General features: G+C 39.5%; 1 non-coding gene across 1 annotated transcript; it reads left to right on the plus strand.

Moving 5' to 3' along the window:
- The first annotated feature begins 2,014 nt into the window (after positions 1 to 2,014).
- LOC118491843 lies at positions 2,015 to 2,121 on the plus strand. The gene has a single exon (XR_004892288.1). It is a non-coding gene; the product is annotated as a small nucleolar RNA R71 (small nucleolar RNA).
- Positions 2,122 to 7,390: the final 5,269 nt, after the last annotated feature.

A 7,390-nucleotide genomic window follows, 5' to 3' on the forward strand; every position in this document is an offset into this window, starting at 1 on the left:
ACATGGCCCCGTGTTCAGGTGCCAGTAACAAAAATTAAAGAAATGAGACAGAAGCCTGGACACGGGGGTGTGTCTGGTGAACACGGCCCGTGTCCAGTTACCTGAACTGGGCATTTTTCTGCAGGGGGTTCAGCACGGGGCCGTGTTGGTTGGACACGGCCCGTGTTGAGCCTTCTGTAGTGGAGAAATTTGTGTCGGGTTGCCTTGTTCTTGTGCATGGGGCCATTTTTTCTCGTTCCCTTTGTCATCCTTTACCACCATGAGTGTGTTTTATTCCTGCAAATTAAAACTAAAAGATTAAACTAAACTAAGGATAGTTCCGCGGAATGCCTCCGTGGTGTGCCACGTTTATAAGGGTCCTTGGCTAGACCCAATGTGAGGTTATATATTTTCTGAGTGGGATGCTTGGCGTCCCATGTTACACCGTCGGAGAGCAGCATCCAAACTTGAATCAATAACCTTCATGTAGTTGACCGGGTCGTCGTCTTCTATTCTCTTCCCAACTCCGAATTTTACCTCATCATCCCCGTACCTCAAGGTGAGTGTTCCGTCATTCATATCTACCACTGCTTGTGCGGTGGCAAGAAATGGTCACCCTAGTATGAGGGGGACCTCGGTGTCTTCCTCCATATCGAGTATGACAAAGTCGGCTGGATAGACGAATTTGCTTACCTTTACCAAGACATTTTCGATGACACCTTGCGGGAATTTGACGGAACGATCAGCAAGTTGTATTCTCATTTTCGTAGGACTCGTTGTTCCTAGGACGAGTCTTTTAAACATTGATGAGGGCATGAGGATAATGCTAGCCCCAAGGTCGGCTAGTGCATTACGAACGGGGGACTCCCCGATTGAGCAGGGAATCGTGAAGCTTCCGGGATCGATTTTCTTTTGGGGAAGTTTGTTGAGTACGAGGGCAGAGCATTCTTCGCCTAAGTTAACTACTTGCAAAGTTTCAATTTTCTTTTTATGAGTAAGGAAGTCCCTCATGAACTTAGAGTATTTGGGCATTTGGGTTAGGACATCAATAAAAGGAATATTGACATGCAATTGTTTTAATAGGCTCTCGAATTTTGCGAATTGCTCATTGGTCTTTTGACGAATTAGCCTACCGGGGTACGGAACTCGAGGAGCCTTGATAGGCTCTGGTGACGGAGGGGAGTTCTTCTCCTGCAGAGGCGGGGGTACCGTTTCTTCTGTTGGCGTTGGCGTTTCTGCAGTCCCTACGGTGCAGTTTCGTAGCGTGATGAGATGAACTTGTGCTTTTGGGTTTGTTTCGGTATTGCTTGGTAATGCACCTTGTGGTCTCTCGGAAAAATTTTTAGCTAGTTGGTTTAGTTGTTTTTCTATGTTTTGTATACTAGCTTGTTGATTTCTAAAATTTGATTCTAATTGTAGAAACCTTTCTGAGTTTTTCTTTTCAGTGTCGGAGATGAGGCGAGATATAGTATCTTCAAGCCTTTCTCGTCCACCTTGTTGTTGAGTGAAATTTTGTGACTCATTTCTTGGTTGTTGAAAGTTTGTTCGTTGGGTTTGTTGGTTACTACTATTGCCGGGTTCTCTCCAACCAAGGTTTGGGTGGTTTCGCTATCCTTGGTTGTAAGTGCCCGTTGGAGGACCCGACGGCCTAGGTCTATTATCAATGTAGCTTACCGATTCTTGTTGATCGTCCGTTTCTTTCATACAACTCCAATTTTCATGTGGCCCACCACACCCTTCACAAGCCATAACCGAGACTGTTTTTGTCATTTCCATTTTTTTTATTTTTGAAGAAAGGGCCTCGATTTGGGCTTGTAAAGAAGTGCTTTCATCAACCTTATGGGCGCCCGGGGCAATAGATTTATTGCCTCGGGGGGTGTGCCATTGAAAATTGGTTTGAGCAATTTCCTCAATTTGGTTATATATTTCATGCGGGCGGCGATTACCTAAAAGTCCCCCGGAGCTAGAATCAAGTGTCCGCCTTGTGTGTGGCAACAGTCCATTATAGAAAGTGGATACTTGTTGCCATATCGCAAGGCCATGATGTGGACACTTGCGTAATAGCTCCTTGAACCTTTCCCAAGTTTCATATAAGGATTCCCCGTCCTCTTGTGAATATGTATTAATTTCAGTCATTTATTTAGCCGTTTTAGCGGGAGGGAAATACTTATATAGAAATTTTTGGGCTAGTTCATCCCAGGTGTTTACCGATCCAGCTGGGAGGGCGTTGAGCCAAGCTTTTGCTCGGTCTTTTAGTGAAAAAGGAAACATTCGGAGGCGGATGGCGTCATTTGATGCTCCATTGATCCGAAAGGTATCACATATTTCTAAGAAATTAGTAATATGTAGATGGGGATCCTCGTCCGCAAGCCCATGGAAGGTTGCGGAGTTTTGGAGCATCTGTATCAAATGCGGCCGAAGTTCGAAGTTATTGGCTTCAACATTCGGTGCATTGATAGCGGCGCCTAGGTTACTGTCACGGCCCCCGACCCGGTTTGACCCGTTTCGGGAGCCGCGGGACAGAAAATCCCGTTGTATTTATTTTTATAGCGGAAGTCTTAACAGGATCGTTTTTACTTTTGAAAAATGCCCGAGTATTATTTATTTATATTTAGGATAAACCTCGTAAATATCATAATTTCATTATTTTACGAACATGTTTATTTATTCATTTGAGCCACCACTTCAAGCTTGTTAGTGCTCTGTAGCACGTGTACTTAACTCAGTAGGTCACCTGAAACATGTTGTAAAAAGGTTTTGTCAGCGGGGAAATACTGAGTGAATCATTCATTTTGATAAAAATGACACATAGTTATAAATTACAGCATAAGAGCGATTACTATGGCAGTACCTTAATTAATATCTGGTCTTGCCACCCGTGTGACGATGGTCATACCACTATTGGGTCCAGTCACCCAATTAGTGACGTTTTGTCACTGTTAGGTCTTATTAGCCTAACCCATGTTAGGGCTTATCGCCTAACGGTGAGAAATTAGTAATGTGCACAATACCCCACTAACCAGCGGTTAAGATAACCACGACTTAATCCCTGTAATTATAACACTTTGAAAAAAAATTTGGAGTATTGTAAAACAGTTGATAAAAAGAGAATGACTCACAAACTGTGAGAAAAGAGTTTATAAAAGAGGAATGACTCACATTGCAGATTTAACGAGCAAGATATAAGCCTACTGATTTGCCTGTGATTAACCTAATTTAAATAATAATACACACACACAACCGGGTTAGTAACTAATTCAGCAGTTACGTCAATTCACGAGATCAAACCTTCACATCGATTAACAAGTGCGATACTTAATAATTCAATCGGATTCACAATGAATAACAGAGCATAGTCCGAATTCGAACAGCACTCAAATATTCAAGTCGAAATCACGATGAATAATCAAAGTACAAGCTCAATTTGAGCAGCACTCGGACAATCGTTGGATAGTTATAATCGATCGGACGTTGAATCGTAATAGCGATCGAGTTATTACCCTGATTGCGGCAGCACTTCGTGATCGGTGTGTGTTGTGAACGATATTCGCTATAACTCGATGGTTATAGAGAATTTGGACGTCGTTTCAGTGTCAGAATTCAAGTCCCAAGGCCCTCTATTTATACCCAAAATTTGTATCTCCCGCGTGTCGCGGAAGAATTCGTGGCTCCTCCCGCGTATCGCCTGGGATGTCATTTTTAGGGTAGGGTAGGTACGTGTCCAACTAGCTCAGGTGAGTCGACAGTTTCAATAAATTCAATTTAGACAGCGAGTTTTGATGATAACTATCAATTAGGGTTTACCCCCCTGAGTTTTAGGGGCCCTAATCCTGATTCCGATTGTTCTAAAAATTTTAGGGTTTATGCGGAAATACTTGGGTTCCTTAATTAGGGTTTCCTTAATAGATAATTAACACACTAAGTATTAATTTTAATGAGAGTTGTTACATCCTCCCCACCTTAAGAAAAATCTCGTCCTCGAGATTTATTGGAATAGTTGAGGATACTTTCTCTTCTCTTCTGATTCCCGTTTGCAAGTGTATTAGGGTCCTATCTTTGAATCCCACTTTACTTGAACTAACACTAATCGTTTGGGTTTTGAGAAACTTGATCTTTCTATCTTCAATTTGTAGTGGTTTCTTTACAGATTCAGCTTTTTATTTACCTCTACATCTTGAAGAGGTACTACCAGGAATTCGTCTGATAAACATTTCTTGAGATTGGATACATGAAATACATCATGTACTCCAGCTAATTCTTCTGGTAGTTGTAAACGATAAGCTACTGGTCCTATCCGTTGGATCACTGGGAATGATTCTACGTATCTTAGACTTAGCTTCTTTTCTTACCGAATTTATAAATTCCTTTCCAAGAAAATACTTTCAATAGCATTTTGTCTCCAACTCGAACTTCGACGGCTCTTGTTTATTATTTGTATAATTCTTCTAACCGTCTTCAGCCTTTTCTTCGTGATACTGAATATCACAGTCGTAGTCACTGAGGATTTCCTTTTCCTCATGTTTAATTTTTGTTGCTCCAATATATATCTTAAATTCTTATGACCCATATGGATAGTAAACTTACTTAGATAATGTTTCCTAATCTTAAGGGTAACTTGTGGCTTCTAATTTTTAAGTTTACAAGTGGTATGGCTTTCTTCGTGCTTTTGCAATTGCCTTGATGCATACACAATTACCTTTTTGTGTTGCATTACCATACATCCAATTTCTAGCTTTGAAGCATCACCGTATACTTTTAAAATCTTCTGTTCCTTCTGGTAAGGCTAGGATTGGAATATTTGTTAATTTATGCTAGAGGCTTCTTTTTGTTTAAGTTCTTATTTAGAATTAACTGCTTTAGCTTAGTTAAGGATATATCTATCTAAGAGAATCCTTAATAAACTGCCTATAGTATCTGGCTAAATTTACAAGATTCCTAATTTCCATTTAGGGATTGCGAAATCTTCCATTTTAGTGATTTGCTGCTATCTTAGCAGGATCTAAGTGAATACCTTCATGATTCATCATGTGACCTTACGTAGTTTATTTCCTGTAATCATAAATACTTCTCCGGCGGGTGCCTGGATTTTCTATAAAGTTCTTATTACAGAGAATTCGAGCAGGGTTGGTTACTACTCAATCTATTTCTAACACAACATCAAACTCGGCTAATTTCATAGGAATTAGATTGGCGAAAAATTCTATGACCTGAGAGTTCTATAATTTCCTTTTTGCCTATTTCGACTGTAAAGATTTGCCTAAGTTTGATTAATGATAGGTTAAGAGTTTGACAGAATGAAGTATTTATAAAACCTTGGTTTGCACCAGAGTCAAATAATACTTGCATAAATGTTTGTGAACTAAAACGTACCAACTATGATGTCAGGAATTAGTTCAGCTTCCTGAGTAGTTAATTGAAAAGCTCTTGCGTTTTTCTTGGTAGTCCCTTCTGCAGGTTTCGTCTTTTCGTTTGCTGGATTGCCTAATTTCGGGCAGCTTGTTCTGAAGTGTCCGGGTTCTCCACAATTCTAGCAAGTTATTGCCTTCTTTTTCCTGCAGTCTTCTTCTTGATGTCCTGGAATTTTGCAGTAATTGTAGCATCCTCTGCATTTTCCAAAATGTTTTCCCTTGCAGGTATTGCAAAATGGGATAGTGGAAAATAGCCCGTTTTCTCTTTTCTTGAAATTGTTACTATTACCTATATGAAATTCTTGGGAAATTTTCTGGGCTAAATCCTTCCTCCTATTTTCTTCCCGAGTGCGTACCAATCCGTCAGTTAGAGTGTTAGCTAATTCTACCGCATCGTCAATCGTGCGGGGTCTCGCAGCTTTGACAATGTCACGAATCTCAATAATCAAACCCCGGATATAGCGAGAGATGAGTACCGGTTCCGGCGAAGCCAAAGTAGGTACAATTCTGGCATACTCAAAGAATTTTGAAGTATACCCTCGACAATCTACATCTACCATTCGGTGACTTAAAAACTTATTCGCCATCTGCTCTTTTTCATATTCGGGACAGAATTTTCTTTCTATTATTTGCTTAAATTCTTCCCAACTCATGGTATAGGCTACTTCACTTCCTTTAGCTTGTAACACTGTATTCCACCATTCTAACGCTTCTTCCTTGAAAAGGTGTGAAGCGTACATAACCTTATCTTCCGCAACACATTTACTTATTCTGATCACTGCCTCGGTTTTCTCTAACCAACGCAGTGCCGCAGTTGCCCCTTCATTGCCTGCGAACTCTACAGGTTTACAAGCAAGGAACTCCTTGTAAGTGCAACCAGGCGTTGCAGCTTTCTTTTTCTTAGAGAGCGGAGCTTGTCCTAGTTCCTTATCATGATTAACATGATCATTACCTCCATTTACGCTATTACTGAAGTTATCTTCAGAAATACGTTTGCTAGGAATGATTTGCTGTGGTTCTATTGGATTTTTAACAGCAGCAATGATTGCTGGAATAGCGTTGGCTATCCCTTGAGCTATCATTGTTGGAATAGTGTTAGCTATCCCTTGAGCAACAATATTTTCTATATCCTGCCTAGTCCTATACTGATCCCCTGATTGTTGCTCGGATTGATTAACTTCATTAACTGGTTCATTATTTGCGTTTTCCATCTGATAATTAATTGTATATATATATATATATATAATTGTATTAGTATCAAATAAATAACAAGTATACACAAAATTATTATATAGTTTTATATAGCCAAACTATTGATTTCTCGAAATAATAATATGCCTTATTATACACCATTATCTTACAAAATTTTATTCGTAAAAATTTTACAGACTGATTTTGACTATTATTACACAATCCCTGTTCCATAAATCTCCTATTCTTTGGTAAATGATATTCTAATAACGGTGTTTCCTCTTAGGAGATCTATTCCTCAATTTCTTAGATCTTATTCCCAATATTCATTAGTTCTTAGTCAAAGTGGCGGAGTCTAGCTATATTCTCGTTACTTATTGGTGGATTTTGGTTCTGGATCGAACTGAGGAAAAAGCTTATAGGGGTTGTTTTGTAACTGTATTTCATTGGTCAACCATTCGTCTATTTTGAAAGGTCGCGAGTGGGTTGAAGGGTTTGGAATAGCTGGTTCTACATTTATTGGCAGTTGTATTTCATTATCAGGCTTAATGGTACTATAGTTGGTCAATATAAAATCTAATTCTTCCTGAGATGGTAATTTCTCAATTTGTCTAGAGTTTTCCCCAATTTCTATTTTCTTAGGCGTGGGTTTTTCGAGAGATACAGCGTTGAATTCTATAGGTTCTTCTCTGTCTGCTATATACCTATTGAAATCTCTGGAAACCGCTATTCTTACTGGATAGAGATTTAAGTTCTGAAGGGCATCAGACAAATTACTCATGCTGTTTAACATAACATAATTACTAAGTCAG

Source organism: Helianthus annuus, chromosome 4 (genome assembly GCF_002127325.2).
Source record: "Helianthus annuus cultivar XRQ/B chromosome 4, HanXRQr2.0-SUNRISE, whole genome shotgun sequence".
NCBI classification, from domain to species: Eukaryota; Viridiplantae; Streptophyta; class Magnoliopsida; order Asterales; family Asteraceae; genus Helianthus; species Helianthus annuus.